Source organism: Rattus norvegicus, chromosome 17 (genome assembly GCF_036323735.1).
Source record: "Rattus norvegicus strain BN/NHsdMcwi chromosome 17, GRCr8, whole genome shotgun sequence".
Classification (NCBI taxonomy): domain Eukaryota; kingdom Metazoa; phylum Chordata; class Mammalia; order Rodentia; family Muridae; genus Rattus; species Rattus norvegicus.
Genome location: NC_086035.1, coordinates 69799469 through 69818459, shown reverse-complemented (window position 1 = coordinate 69818459; position 18991 = coordinate 69799469). Strand labels below are relative to the sequence as shown.

General features: G+C 37.3%; 1 long non-coding RNA gene across 2 annotated transcripts in view; it reads right to left on the bottom strand.

Annotated features, from left to right (window-relative positions):
* Window positions 1-2683: 2683 nt before the first annotated feature.
* The window catches only part of LOC102554523 (uncharacterized), a 74300-nt gene continuing 57992 nt past the window's right edge, over window positions 2684-18991 (bottom strand). Inside the window, exons 4-6 of one of the 2 annotated variants that reach the window (XR_010059496.1) lie at window positions 12779-12888; window positions 6164-6217; window positions 2684-2976 (exon numbers count right to left, since the gene is read on the bottom strand). This is a non-coding gene — a long non-coding RNA (uncharacterized LOC102554523). The remainder of the gene's footprint in view (window positions 2977-6163; window positions 6218-12778; window positions 12889-18991) is intronic. The other variant, XR_010059498.1, reaches the window with a different exon arrangement.

Below are 18991 nucleotides of genomic sequence, written 5' to 3'. Positions count from 1 at the left end.
AGCCCACAAAGGTGAGACTTGACCAATGAAAAGCCAAAGATTGCTTAGGGGTGAAACTTCCTTGACGTTTGGGAAGGCACGTGCAGTGTGTCTTTGCCTTTTAAGATAATCAGCTGATAGAGACAACTTCTCCTGGTCTATTCCTTGGTATACGGTAGGCAGGCCAAGCTTGGTGCTGGCCTTGTTTCTCCTACATGACTAGTTCCATCAGAAAGCCCAGAGAGCAAGCAGACCAATGCCACGTATGTGATAGATCTCCATTAGGAAGGAGGACACTCTGCCTTACACAGTGGCAGCTAGCAAACATGCCCATGCTCTCTTATGGAGATAAATGGTATCTCCAGTCTTCAGCACGGAAGCACATTTCTATGGGGAGGATAAAAACTATCTTCATCTTTGTTATCTTAAATTCAGGCTCACCAAGGACATTTCTGTGAATGACTAATGGGTAAATCCCTGTGAAAATTTTTTCGATGACTATCTTCTCTTTAATTTACCCCTACTGCATTCCCTGCAAATGTTCTCTTTCACTCATTCATCTGACCTTGAGAGTAAAACCAATGTATAGACGCAGTCTTCACATGTATTATCTTCACTAAATTTTCCATGAAGATGTAGATAATTCCCACTCCTTGGCCATTGTTCCTAGTGTGATGTAATAAACTTAAGGTTGCAGAAAACTCTTTCTGAAACACTGATTTTATCTTCTTTGATTATAGACCTAAAAATATGATGGTGGAACCAGACAGTAGTTCTATTTGTAAATTTTTGAGGAGCCTTTGTTTTTAATTGAATGTATTCACTACTTGTATCAATTAAAACTTTAAAAAGGAACAGGGTTGAATCCACTTGACTTTTCTCATTTATAGTTCAACAAACACATGCTGAAAATTGCAAAAGAAAACAATCACAAAACCTTTTAGGGGATTCAGATGGATTCATATTATGGAATATGAATACATCCTCCAAATTTTGATGATTTGTATCGAAGGGACACTTGACTTGGCCAGGTAATGCATTCCTAGGCTGTTTTTACTAATATATGTATGGAGTCTTACAGACAACTTTGTACATGTTTCCCTGCATCCCAAGGAGTATCTCAACCCACTTATAAAGAGTTATTTATTACTAACTATTCTTGGTCTGAGTGTAGGAAGGCTTATACAGATTCAATCTACATATTTATTCTAGAGTATTTTTTTCTTAAGTGATTACACTGTGTTAAGCACACTGTACATCATCTAAATTCTTTAAATGCCTGCTTGGTTGCCATTGATAAATAGCCATGAAAGGAACAAAGGAAGTAAAACACCTATTTTAACTCTGACAGGCATGTCTTAAAGACTTCACAGAAATATGCCATTTTTTTCATTATCTGAAGGACATCTTCAGGATCTGTTACATGCAAGATGTTATTCTCATCCAGGTCTTTCTGCTGAGCTATTTTTATGTAATGCACATCATAGCTTATCCTGACTAAAAAAATTTCATTGTAATGCCACTTCATCACTTTGCAAATCAAATGCAAATATATTCATGACATAACAAGTCCTGTCATTGTGTGAACTTTCTTCATCTCATCCTTTACCACCGCCTCATTCACTTTCCCAGTTTTGAAAAGGTGGTGTTCTTTTCCATGCCCTGAGGATTTGCAAATGTTTGTCTCTTCCAAGAATATTAGATATCCTTCTTAAGGATTGATGGACTTCTTTTTCTCATGGCTAAGATGGTTGAAAGTTATACTGTTCTTGAATCTTCTCAGAACTCAGCTGAAATTGATGATATTTTTTATGTTCATTAGACACTTCTCACTTTAAAAGAATGAACCTATTTTATATTCAATATTATTGAATGTATTCATACTGTCAATTCAATGTCACTGTTATCCATTCTGATACATCTTTTCAGATTATTATATGTAAAATCTATCCACTAAACTTTTTTCTATTCTACTATTAACCTGCTTGTTTTTAGCTAAGTCTTTTATGCAACTGGAATCATATAGTGTTTGTCTTTCTTCAAATTATTTATTTCACTAAACATGATATTGCCAAGATTCACCTATGTTGTATATGTTTCCAATTTTCTTTCTTTTGTCAGCTGCATAGTACTTAACTCCAAAAATATACTACTTCCTTACTCGTTAATAGGCCAATGAGCCTATTTCAATGAGTCTTATTTCAATGTTTTAGTTACTTTTTAAAAAGTGTTATGAACATAATAAGTGTATAAATTTCTCTTGAAGTCCTATATCAGTGCTTTAAGAGATATATGTAGAATTCTTCAAATGTATGATATTTCTTTTGTTTACTTATCTTAAGAGCTCCATATAATTGTTTATTGAAGGTATACCATTTACATGCACTGACAATAAGCAGATATTGTAGGTAGAAGTCATCTTTTAGGAAGGAGAAATAACCTCAATTTTAGATTTTTCAAATTTTTCTATAACTTTAAACATCTCATTTGCTTACAGACCATTTCATATCTTCTTTGGAAATAGTATCACTTAGATCATTAGCCCATATTTGAATCAAATTATTTGGTTTCATATTGTTGAGTTACAACTATTTTTAAAAGTTGCTTAAATTTTGTGCTTTCTTCGAAGTTCAAATCATATTTTATTTACCATATATCTCATTAACAACACAATAACTACCACACAGTGAATAATCTACAAATATTTATTTAAGAAACAAATACATGAGTGCATTGATAATATTTCAATATTATTCGAATAAAATGCTGCATGGGCTTTCACTGCAGCAGACCATTTCCCAGATTTCTCCACAAATTTGCTTCTCTTTTCTTCTGTAGTGATGATACATTAGTCTGTGAAAACCTTTTTATCCAGTGACTAATTGCAAAAATATCCAGGAAATAGAAATATTTCTATTGAGTTTCATCAAGAAGAATATAAACAGAAGAAATCTGTGTTGACAGCTCAACCTAAAATTCATGTCCATTTCTTCCACCCTGGAAAAACAAGATAAACAAGATTCAGCTTGGTCAAGCTGTTATAAAACTGAGAAGCCATATACTTTTAACATAGCCTTAGTATAGTTGTGAAATATGCAAAGATATTTCTGTGTCAATAAGATATCACATCAGAGAACTGTTTTTTATTGTAATGACTCTGTTTGTCACTTGACAAAGAAGGAGTCTTTACAATAACCATGTCAAGTTTTTAATCCAACATTCTTATGATGACTTCTGCAATATTAATTCCCTCACAGGTAGCATCAGGTCACTCATTAGTGAAAATTCTGATAAAGTATTAAATATTGATTGGTTGAGGCAGGAGTATTATTGAATTAATGATCAACCTAGTCTACACAATAAGACCCTATCACAAAAACTGTTGTTCAATCAATTAATTATTTTTCTTCATATTTTCTGTCAACTAGTTCAAAGTATAGTCCAGAACTATGTAGATCATATGAGAAAACTATATTCATTTTATATTTAGGATACTGTCAACTCCCTAGAGTCTAGATTTTTCTACAACATAGTTACGGCACTTGAACCCATGTTTCGTACATTTCTTAGATAAATGTTAGATTGGTCAAAATACTTTTTCACTATTTGTTTTATGTATCCTGCATAAATAATATCTACAAGTTCTACTACTTTCTAGAACAATTGTTTACATGATCACAATTTTAATACTAGCCTTCTCTATACAGGAAAACACTATTTCAAAAACAAAATCCAAAGAAACATCCAAAAACAAAAGGAGAAAAATGATGAAAGAAAGATAGGAATAAAGGAAGGAGAGAGGAAGAGACGAAGGAAGAAAGGGAGGGAGGAATAAATGAAGGAAAGGAAGAAAAAAGAAGGGAGGTATGTAGGTAGGAAGGAAGGGAGGGAGGTAAAAAAGGAATGAGGGGTGGAATGAAGGAAGGAAGAGGGAAGGAATCCTGTTCTGTATTGTTTATACAGATAACTTCGTTTTCACTCAGCAGTGGTTGGGTGCCTCTTAAATGTCTGGCATCCCTTCAAGTGCTGGCAAGTAGTACAATCTGTGCCTTCCAAAGGCTCATGAACCACAGAGATTAATTTTCCTTCAAAACTGTTAGAACTTAGCATTCTCTTAGGCCCAGAAGACTAGTCAAGTAAGAAGTTTTCTCTGACTATAAATATAAACAAACTCAATTCCTGACATCAAGAGAGCCTCCTGATTTATTTTCCCACTGTGGTGAAGCTGCCATGCAAGAGACAGCAGGCTCACTTTCTGATCTTTAATATTCTTCTTTCCAAATGTATGGCCAGAAAATAGTCTTTTATTTCTACTATTGAAGAGCCTATTTATCAATAAACACTTCTCATGGACACATTCTTATGAATATCACTCTTGGCAGACAATCTGGCTGTCCCTTTAGCTAACCGAGAGTTCATCTACAGATTTCATTATATAAGTATAGTTTTTATATATACATATACATACATGCAGATTTTCACACATTCATATATATACACAAACACACACAGAGAGAGAGAGAGAGAGAGAGAGAGAGAGAGAGAGAGAGAGAGCATTTAAAATGGAAGATAAGTGTAGTGTGTGTTTGATCTAGGGCACTGTACCTGTTAGATAAGCACTCAACCTGTAAGCCACATCCTAAGCTCTCCTTTAAATTTCTATGTGTAGATAGGGTCTCACTAAGTTTTATGAACTGAACTTCTGATCTTCCTGCTTCTTCTTCCTAAGTAAATGGGATTTTAGATGTATACAAGGCCTGGCTCTTTTGAAAAATTACCCAAGACTTTCCAAAACTTTCTGAAAGTAAATGGATATCCATCAGACTACTGTCTTTCTGATCTATGTTATCATTGATAAAAGTACATGTGGTAAAATGAAGCATAAAGGATTAGGCTATTTCAATTTTGATAGATGATTTCTAAAATTGGACTCATTTTTCTATTCAACACAAAATCTGGCCTTGCAAGAGCAACATGATACTATTTCTATTTTCTAAGCATATAATGTATGTTTTAAGTGCCTATCTTATGTAATGCTTCATTTAGTTGCTAAGAACTTTAGCTTCAATATATTAGTGATTGTGTTAGACTTAAATGATGTCTATAAGAAAATATCATAGTTGACAATACAGGCTAAATAATTATCAATAACACGATTTTTGAATGAATCTTTCTGTGATTAATACACAGCGGGTAGCCCCTATTCAGTATCACTCTATCTTCTAAAAGTTCCACTTTATGGAGACCTTTTATATTTGTTACAGTAAAGGTGTTATATGGAAAAGTTTGATCAACCCATAATTGTGTAAATTAGGTCAATATATTTTAATGGAACATGCAATATGGTGCCTTTATGAGGTGAAATCTAGTAGTTCAGGGGCAGCAATGGAATAGCACAGAGTCACTAGGACCTAAATGATCACAGAATCCAAATTTCTTCTAGGGCTGCTCCAGACAATTTTCTCTCAAAAAATCCTTTAATACAAAACCATGAAGAATTTAAAGGACATTTTTCAGCATACCGAAAAGTTATAATGTAATCATGCTGCAAGTTCAATAGGTGACTGTCCTGGTAAGGTAAACATAAAAAAAATGTAGCCCCTCTTTTGTCTTTTGTAAATATTTATCTTATTATTTATGATCATAACATCATTAATTAATTTTACCTTCCCTTTCCTACCTCTGAACACTCCGATATGTTCCTTCTTACTATCTTCCAAATCTATGGCCTCATTTTTCATTAATTGTTATTATGTGTATATACATTATATGTACGTTTATAATAAATATATAAATCTATATAGTTATACTTACTACAGATGTTCCTAAAGAAATCAATACAACCTTCTCAGTCTGTATAATATGCCTTCTTGGTTTATTGACTATTCTAACAAAACAATTTTACTTTTATTCTTCCAAAGAAATACATGACTTTTTATGTTAGGAAAAATATTAAAGATTGTACACGTGTAAAGAGGAATAGTTGCATTTTAGAGAAAAGCTGAGTCTTAAATGAATTTAAACAGATTGAAAGTGATGAAAGAATTAGCCAATATTAAGGCCAAGATTCATCAACTTTGAATCAAGTCGCAGTTAGTACAGAAAGAAACATGAAGAAGACTGTAAGGCTCTAAACAAAATCTGATAGTCGAAGGGTGGCTGGTGTTTTGACTGTGATACGTACAATTTGGAAATTCTTTCTACTTGATTGTCCAGACCCATGTCCTTGTGGAAATGGCTATGAAAAGACATTGAAAACACTATTTGAAGGTATCTAAACTATTTTTACATGAAAATATGTGTGATTAAATTAAACAATATATATTCAAAAAGCTGATCATTCCCAAAGAAGAATAGAAGTCTCTTTTTTTTTTCTTTTAAGATTTTTTTTTTATTAACATGAGTATTTCTTATATACATTTCAAGTGTTATTCCCTTTCCCGGTTTCCGGGCAAAATCCCCCTCCCCCCTCCCCTTCCTTATGGGTGTTCCCCTCCCAACCCTCCCCCCATTGCCGCCCTCCCCCCATAGTCTAGTTCACTGGGGGTTCAGTCTTAGCAGGACCCAGGGCTTCCCCTTCCACTGGTGCTCTTACTAGGATATTCATTGCTACCTATGGGGTCAGAGTCCAGGGTCAGTCCATATATAGTCTTTAGGTAGTGGCTTAGTCCCTGGAAGCTCTGGTTGCTTGACATTGTTGTACTTTTGGGGTCTCGAGCCCCTTCAAGCTCTTCCAGTTCTTTCTCTGATTCCTTCAACGGGGGACCTATTCTCAGTTCAGTGGTTTGCTGCTGGCATTCGCCTCTGTATTTGCTGTATTCTGGCTGTGTCTCTCAGGAGCGATCTACATCCGGCTCCTGTCGGTCTGCACTTCTTTGCTTCATCCATCTTGTCCAATTGGGTGGCTGTATATGTATGGGCCACCTGTGGGGCAGGCTCTGAATGGGTGTTCCTTCAGTCTCTGTTTTAATCTTTGCCTCTCCCTTCCCAGCCAAGGGTATTCTTTTTCCTCATTTAAAGAAGGAGTGAAGCATTCACATTTTGATCATCCGTCTTGAGTTTCGTTTGTTCTAGGGATCTAGGGTAATTCAAGCATTTGGGCTAATAGCCACTTATCAATGAGTGCATACCATGTATGTCTTTCTGTGATTGGGTTAGCTCACTCAGGATGATATTTTCCAGTTACAACCATTTGCCTACGAATTTCATAAACTCGTTGTTTTTGATAGCTGAGTAATATTCCATTGTGTAGATGTACCACATTTTCTGTATCCATTCCTCTGTTGAAGGGCATCTGGGTTCTTTCCATTTTCTGGCTATTATAAATAAGGCTGCGATGAACATAGTGGAGCACGTGTCTCTTTTATTTGTTGAGGCATCTTTTGGGTATATGCCCAAGAGAGGTATAGCTGGATCCTCAGGCAGTTCAATGTCCAATTTTCTGAGGAACCTCCAGACTGATTTCCAGAATGGTTTTACCAGTCTGCAATCCCACCAACAATGGAGGAGTGTTCCTCTTTCTCCACATCCTCGCCAGCATCTGCTGTCACCTGAGTCTTTGATCTTAGCCATTCTCACTGGTGTGAGGTGAAATCTCAGGGTTGTTTTGATTTGCATTTCCCTTATGACTAAAGATGTTGAACATTTCTTTAGGTGTTTCTCAGCCATTCGGCATTCCTCAGCTGTGAATTCTTTGTTTAGCTCTGAACCCCATTTTTTAATAGGGTTATTTGTTTCCCTGCGGTCTAACTTCTTGAGTTCTTTGTATATTTTGGATATAAGGCCTCTATCTGTTGTAGGATTGGTAAAGATCTTTTCCCAATCTGTTGGTTGCCGTTTTGTCCTAACCACAGTGTCCTTTGCCTTACAGAAGCTTTGCAGTTTTATGAGATCCCATTTGTCGATTCTTGATCTTAGAGCATAAGCCATTGGTGTTTTGTTCAGGAAATTTTTTCCAGTGCCCATGTGTTCCAGATGCTTCCCTAGTTTTTCTTCTATTAGTTTGAGTGTGTCTGGTTTGATGTGGAGGTCCTTGATCCACTTGGACTTAAGCTTTGTACAGGGTGATAAGGATGGATCGATCTGCATTCTTCTACATGTTGCCCTCCAGTTGAACCAGCACCATTTGCTGAAAATGCTATCTTTTTTCCATTGGATGGTTTTGGGTCCTTTGTCAAAAATCAAGTGACCATAGGTGTGTGGGTTCATTTCTGGGTCTTCAATTCTATTCCATTGGTCTATCTGTCTGTCTCTGTACCAATACCATGCAGTTTTTATCACTATTGCTCTGTAATACTGCTTGAGTTCAGGGATAGTGATTCCCCCTGAAGTCCTTTTATTGTTGAGGATAGCTTTAGCTATCCTGGGTTTTTTGTTATTCCAGATGAATTTGCAAATTGTTCTGTCTAACTCTTTGAAGAATTGGATTGGTATTTTGATGGGGATTGCATTGAATCTGTAGATTGCTTTTGGTAAAATGGCCATTTTTACTATATTAATCCTGCCAATCCATGAGCATGGGAGATCTTTCCATCTTCTGAGGTCTTCTTCAATTTCTTTCCTCAGTGTCTTGAAGTTCTTATTGTACAGATCTTTTACTTGCTTGGTTAAAGTCACACCAAGGTACTTTATATTATTTGGGTCTATTATGAAGGGTGTCGTTTCCCTAATTTCTTTCTCGGCTTGTTTCTCTTTTGTATAGAGGAAGGCAACTGATTTATTTGAGTTAATTTTATACCCAGCCACTTTGCTGAAGTTGTTTATCAGCTTTAGTAGTTCTCTGGTGGAACTTTTGGGATCACTTAAATATACTATCATGTCATCTGCAAATAGTGATATTTTGACTTCTTCTTTTCCGATCTGTATCCCCTTGATCTCCTTTTGTTGTCTGATTGCTGTGGCTAGAACTTCAAGAACTATATTCAATAAGTAGGGAGAGAGTGGGCAGCCTTGTCTAGTCCCTGATTTTAGTGGGATTGCTTCAAGTTTCTCTCCATTTAGTTTAATGTTAGCAACTGGTTTGCTGTATATGGCTTTTACTATGTTTAGGTATGGGCCTTGAATTCCTATTCTTTCCAGGACTTTTATCATGAAGGGATGTTGAATTTTGTCAAATGCTTTCTCAGCATCTAATGAAATGATCATGTGGTTTTGTTCTTTCAGTTTGTTTATATGGTGGATCACGTTGATGGTTTTCCGTATATTAAACCATCCCTGCATGCCTGGGATGAAGCCTACTTGATCATGGTGGATGATTGTTTTGATGTGCTCTTGAATTCGGTTTGCCAGAATTTTATTGAGTATTTTTGCGTCGATATTCATAAGGGAAATTGGTCTGAAGTTCTCTTTCTTTGTTGTGTCTTTGTGTGGTTTAGGTATAAGAGTAATTGTGGCTTCGTAGAAGGAATTCGGTAGTGCTCCATCTATTTCAATTTTGTGGAATAGTTTGGATTATATTGGTATGAGGTCTTCTATGAAGGTTTGATAAATTCTGCACTAAACCCGTCTGGACCTGGGCTCTTTTTGGTTGGAAGACCTTTAATGACTGCTTCTATTTCCTTAGGAGTTATGGGGTTGTTTCACTGGTTTATCTGTTCCTGATTTAACTTCGATACCTGGTATCTGTCTAGGAAATTGTCCATTTCCTGAAGATTTTCAAATTTTGTTGAATATAGGTTTTTATAGTAAGATCTGATGATTTTTTGAATTTCCTCTGAATCTGTAGTTATGTCTCCCTTTTCATTTCTGATTTTGTTAATTTGGACGCACTCTCTGTGTCCTCTCGTTAGTCTGGCTAAGGGTTTATCTATCTTGTTGATTTTCTCAAAGAACCAACTTTTGGTTCTGTTGATTCTTTCTATGGTCCTTTTTGTTTCTACTTGGTTGATTTCAGCTCTGAGTTTGATTATTTCCTGCCTTCTACTCCTCCTGGGTGTATTTGCTTCTTTTTGTTCTAGAGCTTTTAGGTGTGCTGTCAAGCTGCTGACATATGCTCTTTCCTGTTTCTTTCTGCAGGCACTCAGCGCTATGAGTTTTCCTCTTAGCACAGCTTTCATTGTGTCCCATAAGTTTGGGTATGTTGTATCTTCATTTTCATTAAATTCTAAAAAGTTTTTAATTTCTTTCTTTATTTCTTCCTTGACCAGGTTATCATTGAGTAGAGCATTGTTCAATTTCCACGTATATGTGGGCATTCTTCCCTTATTGTTATTGAAGACCAGTTTTAGGCTGTGGTGGTCCGATAGCATGCATGGGATTATCTCTATCTTTCTGTACCTGTTGAGGCCCGTTTTTTGACCAATTATATGGTCAATTTTGGAGAAAGTACCATGAGGAGCTGAGAAGAAGGTATATCCTTTTGCTTTAGGATAGAATGTTCTATAAATATCCGTTAAGTCCATTTGGCTCATGACTTCTCTTAGTCTGTCGACATCACTGTTTAATTTCTGTTTCCATGATCTGTCCATTGATGAGAGTGGGGTGTTGAAGTCTCCCACTATTATTGTGTGAGGTGCAATGTGTGTTTTGAGCTTTAGTAAGGTTTCTTTTACGTATGTAGGTGCCCTTGTATTTGGGGCATAGATATTTAGGATTGAGAGTTCATCTTGGTGGATTTTTCCTTTGATGAATATGAAGTGTCCTTCCTTATCTTTTTTGATGACTTTTAGTTGGAAATTGATTTTATTTGATATTAGAATGGCTACTCCAGCTTGCTTCTTTTGACCATTTGCTTGGAAAATTGTTTTCCAGCCTTTCACTCTGAGGTAGTGTCTGTCTTTGTCTCTGAGGTGTGTTTCCTGTAGGCAGCAGAATGCAGGGTCCTCATTGCGTATCCAGTTTGTTAATCTATGTCTTTTTATTGGGGAGTTGAGGCCATTGATATTGAGAGATATTAAGGAATAGTGATTATTGCTTCCCTTTATATTCATATTTGGATGTGAGGTTATGTTTGTGTGCTTTCATTCTCTTTGTTTTGTTGCCAAGACGATTAGTTTCTTGTTTCTTCTAGGGTATAGCTTGCCTCCTTATGTTGGGCTTTACCATTTATTATCCTTTGTAGTGCTGGATTTGTAGAAAGATACTGTGTAAATTTGGTTTTATCATGGAATATCTTGGTTTCTCCATCAATGTTAATTGAGAGTTTTGCTGGATACAGTAACCTGGGCTGGCATTTGTGTTCTCTTAGGGTCTGTATGACATCAGTCCAGGATCTTCTGGCCTTCATAGTTTCTGGCGAGAAGTCTGGTGTGATTCTGATAGGTCTCCCTTTATATGTTACTTGACCTTTTTCCCTTACTGCTTTTAATATTCTTTCTTTATTTTGTGCGTTTGGTGGTTTTACAATTATGTGACGGGAGGTGTTTCTTTTCTGGTCCAATCTATTTGGAGTTCTGTAGGCTTCTTGTATGTCTATGGGTATCTCTTTTTTTAGGTTAGGGAAGTTTTCTTCTATGATTTTGTTGAAGATATTTACTGGTCCTTTGAGCTGGGAGTCTTCACTCTCTTCTATACCTATTATCCTTAGGTTTGATCTTCTCATTGAGTCCTGGATTTCCTGTATGTTTTGGACCAGTAGCTTTTTCCGCTTTACATTATCTTTGACAGTTGAGTCAATGATTTCTATGGAATCTTCTGCTCCTGAGATTCTCTCTTCCATCTCTTGAATTCTGTTGGTTAGGCTTGTATCTACAGCTCCTTGTCTCTTCTTTTGGTTTTCTATATCCAGGGTTGTTTCCATGTGTTCTTTCTTGATTGCTTCTATTTCCTTTTTTAATTCCTTCAACTGTTTGATTGTGTTTTCCTGGAATTCTTTCAGGGATTTTTGCGATTCCTCTCTGTAGGCTTCTACTTGTTCTCTAAGGGAGTTCTTCATGTCTTTCTTGAAGTCCTCCAGCATCATGATCAAATATGATTTTGAAAATAGATCTTGCTTTTCTGGTGTGTTTGGATATTCTATGTTTGTTTTGATGGGAGAATTGGGCTCCGATGGTGCCATGTAGTCCTTGTTTCTGTTGCTTGGGTTCCTGCGCTTGCCTCTCGCCATCAGATTATCTCTAGTGTTACTTTGTTCTGCTATTTCTGACAGTGGCTAGACTGTCCTATAAGCCTGTGTGACAGGAGTGCTGTAGACCTGTTTTCCTCTCTTTCAGTCAGTTATGGGGACAGAGTGTTCTGCTTTCTGGCGTGTAGTTTTTCCTCTCTACAGGTCTTCAGCTGTTCCTGTGGGCCTGTGTCTTGAGTTCACCAGGCAGCTTTCTTGCAGCAGAAAATTTGGTCTTACCTGTGGTCCCGAGGCTCAGGTTCGCTCGTGGGGTGCTGCCCACGGGCTCTCTGCAGCGGCAGCAACCAGGAAGACCTGTGCCGCCCCTTCCGGGAGCTTCAGTGCACCAGGGTTCCAGATGGTCTTTGGCTTTTTCCTCTGGCGTCCGAGATGTGTGTGCAGGGAGCAGTCACTTCTGGTTTCCCAGGCTTGTCTGCCTCTCTGAAGGTTTAGCTCTCCCTCCCAAGGGATTTGGGTGCAGAGAACTGTTTATCCGGTCTGTTTCTTTCAGGTTCCGGCGGTGTCTCAGGGACAGGGGTCCTGCCGCTCCTGGGCCCTCCCCCACGGGAGCCCAGAGGCCTTATACAGTTTCCTCTTGGGCCAGGGATGTGGGCAGGTGTGAGCAGAGTTGGTGGTCTCTTCCGCTCTGCAGCCTCAGGAGTGCCCACCTGACCAGGCGGTTGGGTCTCCAGAAGTCTCTTTTGAAATTGGTAATTTGAGCACAACTCACTAGTAGATCAACAGAAGGCAAAGAAGTACCTTTAACTTGTGCAGTCAGCTATAAAACCAGCTCCCTGCATGATAGCTCACTATTGAGATCCAGAGTTGGTTAGTGCTGTTGCTGATGCCTTCTGGCTTGCTGGATCTCTCTGTGAACAAGAAGTATCTATGATATTTTACAAGTATATCACTTGGATGAAATCTGGGGATGATAAAATAGTTTGCAGACAATGAGATGAGATTCAGAGACATATTTTTATTGGCATGCCCAAGCTAGTAAATGAGATGCATCAGCTTCACAACTGAAGCTTGCTTCCAGTTAAGACCAAATATGAATGATACTGTCTATTTTAATCGATCTAGAAAATAGTGGATCAATTAGTTGGAAAAATTAGAGCAGAAGTAAAAACATAACGAAACTGTTTGGTTCCCTAAACCAGCTGATAGCTCACCACCGTGTATATAGAGCATAAGATACAAATCAACCACAGATATATAAAATGCTTGCTTTTATTTAGAAAACATATTCCCCTATAAATAAATTGAATTTCATAAATTAGTATCATATTTACCCCTTGGTCATAACTTCAGCATAATCTATTTATATTTATAACAGAAACTTACTCAGAAGTATTAGTGAATAGGTCATTTTTTTCTGCATCCTTGAATAAAAACTAGATTTACAAACTGCCCAAATACCCCAAGAGATTTGGTGCAGTATCTAGTACCCCACTTTAAGCTCCTAGCAGACAGCACTACCAGCTACGTTCCCGGTTCCCTTGAATCCACAGACACACACACACACACACACACACACACACACACACACACACACTTATCTTCACTCCCAGCTCAACACCCCTAATTCTGACCTCAACTTGGTGGCTCAGTTACCTTTAGTCCTAGCTCAACCCCTCTAAATCTTCCCTCAACTTAGTTGCCTGATTAACTTCTCTTTGCTCAGCACCCTAAATCTTCCCTCATTTTCATTGTATTTTTAATCTCCTGCCTGCTATCGCAGGCTCAATCAGGGAAGTGGACAATGGCCACTCCACCTGAGATCTCACATGGAAGGTAGCTCTCTCTCCCTCTGAAGCATGGAAAATTTACTTTTCTCCTCTTGCACCTCCCAGCCTGTCTATGGAAATCTGGAAGTTCCAACCCTTTCGCTCAACCACTGGCCACAAGTATCTTTATTGATTGATCAAGAACCAATTGGGGAACAGGACCTTCAGAATTCATGAGCAGATTCCCAATCAAAGCATCAGAATCACCCCCTACAGAGATTTGCTGTCATTCAACTGAGAAAGGAGATGGAATTTGTTTACTATCCAGGTGTACAAGGAGATTGAATTGTTTAATACTCATGTGTAAAAATGATGATATCTGCTCACTATTCAACCACATAGGGAGATGGTGTCTCTTACTCTTCAACCGTAAAAGGAATCAATATATTTAAGTATATAACAAATACTTCTAATGCTGTTTTTCTAAAGCTTTTCATATCACTCTTTAAATTATTTCATCATTAAGTTAATATAGAAAATGTTTGATAAGAATGGAGGGAAGTTTGATAACAACATAGCTGATTTATCATTTCTTAAAGTTCTTGATGTGTCTTGTCTTTCATACATCACTTTCACAAAGTAGGCCCAATCATTGGAAAACAGATTTCAAACATGATCTTTTCATTTATCATGACTTTGGTTATAGACATGCCTCCTTTATTGACATGCAATAATGACATATGACTATGTTTAGAAGGATGGAGTAGATATTACAAGATCAGGTATCAGAGTTCATACAGTAAGTCAATGCTATAATCAAACCTATTCTTTCCATGGTGTTGTTAACAGACAAGAATATTGTCATCATTGCTTCTCTCTTATTAGTTTTATTCTCTTGTTTATGTTCTTGCTTATTATATATTTATGTGTTATTATTTTGAACAAATACATGACATAAAAATTTTTAAGAAAAGAAGATTGTATTAGGGCTCACAGTTTGAAGAAACACAGTCCATCATAGAGGAAAAGGCATGGCAGCAGGCAGTTCAATATCACTGAGAGTATCTGGGAGTTGCATGTTACATGTTATCGACCAAGAAACGGAAATACTAGTTGGAAGAGACAAAGAGACTATAAGTCATAATATCATGTGGGTTTGTAGCACTACATTTGCCAGATATATCCAATGTCCAGCAGTTTACATAACCTCCTAAAAGATCCCCTGGCAGCCAAATGCCTTCAGGGAATAATTCCTATTAAATTCATAACAGTAAATATGTTACAAATGGTCTTTTTAGTGTATCCAATCCCTGTTGGAAATTTTAAATGTTTATGATATTCCTAGAGCAAGATTTGATTCACTGATCCTGTGGATAAACAATGGTAGGAACATAGATAACATGTAACAAGAGGATATACTTATAACCATTTGTAACAAAAAGATCAGCTTTATTTATCTGTCAGTGTATAGATGGATCTGCATATATATATACATATATATATATATATATATCATTCCACTTTTCTATCTGTATAGTTCATAATGTGATTATCAAGAAAAATTTCTCAGGAAATTTTAGGAGAAATTTAAAGACATGACTAAATCACTTCTGTATGACACAAAAGATTTTGACTAAGGAAAAGAACCATTTGAGAAAGAGTAAAGGAATTTGCAAGCTTGAGAACATGGATGAGACTCAGACTGTTCCAAGGCACATGTAGAGCACAGGGGAGGATACACAGGTATGTGAGTAGTAAGAGAGGAGAGAGGATAAGCAGAAAAGTAGGTTAAATCAGGAGGATTCTTGTGGAGAAGATTCAAAGGTGATTTTCAACAGAGTGGAAAATTGTCATATTGTACCACACTGGAAATTTTATGAGTGGGATTAGGAGTTACTGAACTTTATGGGTGGGGCTAAGGTTATTTAGGTTTATGAACGGAGTTGGGGCTATTAAGCTTTATGGATAGGGTATAATAAAATCTTTGAATATTGATGGCCTTGGGCCTAACAAGAAGAACATTTCTTTACTTACAGGGGGAAATCAGGAAAAAAGCAAACACATATCAGAACTCAAGAACAGGATCTCTTCAACTTTGCTGCTACATGTTCTACAAGATTTAGTATTTAATGGAATTGAAAAAAATATTTACTTCATATAATATGATAAAATATAAATTTAAATTGGAGAATTGGGATGAGGGATAATTTAACTTATTTTAGAATTGTCTAATACCCTTCTGTCTTAGCATACCGCCACCCTTTGCAATCTCCATTCCTCTCCCAGTTTTGATGACTCACGTGAATGCCTCATCTTATGATATTGAATCATATCTTTACTCATTACTCTGACCTGTTAGATATTCATTGATATGACAATTATATACAAGAAGTGCTAGAGCCGACTCTACCTCCTTTCTGCTTATATTTTCTTGCCTAACAGGTGGCCAGGAGCTTAAATGTACCAAAAAATATTTATCAAGTAATCTGAATGATTCACTTCCTTATTTTGCTTGATTTATAAATATGTGTAAGGATCCAACTAAAATGAAACTCCTGTCTTTGAAATTGCCAGAAAGAAAGACAAACTGATAGATAGATTACAATGATGTGTAATGAAATCATGTTTCAAATGCCTCAGATGCATGCATACATGGACAACACAGGAATGCAAGAGGTCCAGTGCTCTCTGAGGAATATTTCAAAGCCTATTCTCATGCCTTGTGCTGTATAAAATTCAAAATCACAAATAACTCTAATGCTGGGCTTGTTGCCAAGGAGCTATGGCAAGATAGCCAGTCATGCCATCCTGCCTGTCTGAGATTCATGGCAGAAGAAGTAGATCCCATGGAAAATTGTAGTATAGGCTTGCATTGATGTAAAGCAAGTCAGACTTCGAATCCTACCTCTTGATGTCCATAGATTGAGAAACTCACTCCTCATGAAACTTAATTTCAGGGTTGGTGAAATTGAAAATGCATTACCTACCACCAGTACAAGTGGGTGGCCATAGTGGTCAAGTGATAATATACCCAGACTATCCACTGTAATATATGCTACACTGAATGTGGTTAACAATTGTAATTGAGGGGATTTTTGTTGTAATGAATGATAAGTATATAGGAACATTTTCTAGCTCTTTGGTGTATATGTATGCATCCTGTGATATATATTCATGCATGTGTATGTGTGGTTGCACATATGAATGCATATGAAGGCCAGAGTTAATGTTTGTGTCATCTTTACTCCTCTCCACATTTTTTTGCCAAACCAGCACCGTTAGTTGAAGTACTCATTCACTTACTAAGCTAGTCAAGCTAGCCAATGTGCCCTAGTCTTCCCTGTCAATGCCTCTCAGGCCCTGGGATTACATTCAGGGGGCCATGCCTAGCCAGATCTTTTGTGCATGCTGGGCATTCAAACTCTAGTGCTCACATTGCCTAGAAAATGTGTTACCCACTGAGCAATCTTGCCAGTCTATTTTTATATGCTAAGCAGATATGACACCATGTAAGGAGTTGTCAAATATGTTCTTTCTAGCAAAACCTCTCATTCAATCAATGAGTAAGATATCAAGCAACTTAACTGGGGTAAGTAAACTAAGATATATTAAAGTGACAAACATTTACAATTATTTTATTGCTGTTGCCTCGTTTAGAAAGATGCCAAGCAAGTAGGCAGTTGATAATGACCCAATATAAAACTGTCCTTTGTAGGCCATGGGTAGAAGTAAATTGCCTTAAGAGAGTTTTCTTTCATGACCATAAAATCTCACAATTGCCAGAAGATATTGCAAAATGTCAACCTAGCCCATATTTGTGAAAGCTCTTGAAATGATCAATGCAATATCGAGGAGAAAGCCAAGAGGGTGGAAGAGGGTCATTGCACATCCTCTCTCTGGCAAGTACCCACATCAAAAACCCGTTTCTCTGAGCCAGCTGTCCCCATTCTGCTAATGATGCCAATATACAATAAGAGTTGCAGAGGGCTGACAGGTCATGAAATAAGTCAGTTTCTTTGGAATCCCTGAGTCAGAGCTCTGCCTACCTCAACTACACCCTCGAAACACCCAGGACAAAAATCTTCCAACACAGGCCCTGCTCTTGGAATTTACTCTCACAGACTCAGGAGAGCCCCTTCTGCCTGGCAGGAATATGCAGTTCAAACAAAGCCAACCTCATTTCTACTATCTCCCTTCAAAGCTCTAATGCTTATCACTTGGCCCCCTGCCTAGACAATGCTGTGAATTTCCATGAGGATATTAACACTAGGTATCAGAATCTACCACATCGAAGACATCTGCTATATGTCAGCTGCCATTCTCTTGCAAGTTTCTCTTCTGAATGTTAATGAGGAGTGGCACTAGTGGCTACAAAACACAGAAGAAGATGCCTGAACTTTATCGTGTTTCAGCACCTAGCCTTTCTCAGAACACTGTCTGTGGAATTATAGCTTCATCCCTTGTGTGTGTTTGGGTGTGATTTATATATGTGTATGTGTACACACAGATGTATGAATGTGTATGTCTGGAGGCTGGGGGATCAACCTGGGGTGTCACTACACAAATGCCATCCACCTTGTTGAGTTTTTTCCTGCAGGGAGGGTTATTCATTGTCCTAGAGTTTGTTAATTAAAGCCACACTGGCTCCAGAAAGCCTCAGAGATCCGCCTGTGTCTTACTAGATTCTTACAATCTAGTCATCAATTCAAATATAAACTCTGAATACGAAAATGAGAATCTTGATCTACAGCCTTGTAGTTTAAACTATTTTCTAGTAAGTGATACATCAGAAAAAGGAAAATGAGATTTTTCATAGAAAGAATTGTGGATGAATCAAGTAAGGTTCTGAAAATGTAAATTTTCCCATCTTAATGCTTTATATGTGCTAGACTTTTACAAGTATTCTGATTATTAATGTTTAGTACTTTAGCATAACAAGGAATGTTCCTAATAGAATTGAAAATGCAAACACCTTCCATCTTGAAGGATAGGCTGTTTACCAGCATAATAGCAAAGCAATTAAAAGATGCCAGGAGCCAAACCTGGTGACCTCACTTCAAACACCAGTACTCAGTAAGGAAGGATATAATTGACTTTACATAACTATCCCTTGATCTCCACGCGTATTCTCTCTCTCTCTCTCTCTCTCTCTCTCTCTCTCTCTCTCTCACACACACACACACACACACACACACACACACACACACACAAACACACACAGAGTTTATATTTATCATTGTTCTGT